This window comes from Colobus angolensis, unplaced genomic scaffold, assembly GCF_000951035.1.
Source record: "Colobus angolensis palliatus isolate OR3802 unplaced genomic scaffold, Cang.pa_1.0 Scaffold106, whole genome shotgun sequence".
NCBI lineage: Eukaryota > Metazoa > Chordata > Mammalia > Primates > Cercopithecidae > Colobus > Colobus angolensis.
In genome coordinates, this window is record NW_012111586.1 from 3,917,204 (window position 1) to 3,918,781 (window position 1,578).

Sequence of the window (1,578 nt, forward strand, 5' to 3'; positions counted from 1 at the left end):
GGTTCACGCCATTCTCCTGCCTCAGTCTCCCTAGAAGCTGGGACCACAGGCGCCCGCCACCACACCCGGCTAATTTTTTTTTTGTATTTTTAGTAGAGACGGGGTGTTCACGAGGATGGTCTTGATCTCCTGACCTCATGATCTGCCCGCCTCGGCCTCCCAAAGTGCTGGGATTACAGGTGTGAGCCACCGCGCCCGGCCATCTAATTTGATTTTTATCCCCTGTTACCTCTAAAAAAAAAAAAAAAGCTCTGTAAGACTACTAACATGTTTTACATTATCTTTTCTGGATTTGTAACGCAAATTGTTAGTAGGTAGTCAATAATAATAAAATTTCATATTTATGCATAAAAAACAAGGTAACACGTTGTTGTTGTTGTTATTATTATTATTACTTGAGACAGAGTCTTACTCTGTCGCCAAGGCTGAAGTGCAGTGGCACTATCTTGGCTCACTGCAACCTCTGCCTCTTGGGTTGGAGCAATTCTCCTGCTTCAGCCTCCCAAGTTGCTAGGATTACAGGTGTGCACCACCACTCCCAGCTAATTTTTGTATTTTTAGTAGAGACGGGGTTTCACCATGTTGGCCAGGCTGGTCTTCAACTCCTGATTTCAGGTGATCCACTCACCTCAGCCTCCCAAAGTGCTGTGATTACAGGCGTAAGCCACCGCACCTGGCCAGTGATAATTATTAATAAGACTTAATTTGAAACTAAAATCTACTCATTTCAAAGCCATATAGAAAAATCAGCAACAGAAAGTGCCCTCAAAAAGTTCACTTTCTGTATCAGATAAACCAAAATAGGATCATGGAGAAAGGAATTCAAAAATGTCACCAAAGTTTAAAACTTGTCAGAAATGAGAATCAAAATCCTTATGCTTTACAACAAGACAGGAAAGTCCATTTTTGCCACTTCAACATTGTACTGGTGGTTCTAGCTAGGGTAATGAGGGGAAAACAATGAAATAAATGCATCTAGTTTTAATCCAGATTTAAGTAGAAGTAAAACAATCTTTTTTTTTTGTTTTGTTTTAAAGATCAGGTCTCACTCTGTGGCCCAGGCTGGAGTGCAGTGGTGCAATCATGACTTACTACATCCTTGATCTTCCTGGGCTCAGGTGATCCTCCCACCTCGGCCTTCTGAGGAGCTGGGACTACAGGCGTGTACAACCACACCTGGCTAATTTTCATATTTTTTATAGACAGGGTTTTCACCATGTTGCCCAGGCTGGTCTGAACTCCTGGGCTCAAGCGATCTACCCACCTCGGCCTCCCAAAGTGCTGGGATTACAGGTTTAAGTCACTGCACCCAGCCAACAATATTTACAGATGGTAGGATCTTGTATTTAGAAAATCCTAAGGAATCCACCAAAGAAAAATTAGACTATGAGTGCAGCAAGGTCACAGAATAAATTGTATTTCTACACACTAGCAATGGACAATCTGAATATGAAATTAATAAAACAAATTATCACAGCATTAAAAGGAATAAAATACTTCTGAATAAATTTTAACCAAAAAAGTACAAGAGGCCGGGCGCGGTGGCTCAAGCCTGTAATCCCAGCACTTTGGGAGGCC

The 1,578-nt window shown here is 41.9% G+C and overlaps 1 protein-coding gene across 1 annotated transcript in view; it reads right to left on the reverse strand.

The window, feature by feature from the left end:
* Positions 1–1,578, reverse strand: part of IPP (intracisternal A particle-promoted polypeptide) — a 52,988-nt gene that overhangs the window by 9,893 nt on the left and 41,517 nt on the right. The window lies entirely within an intron of this gene.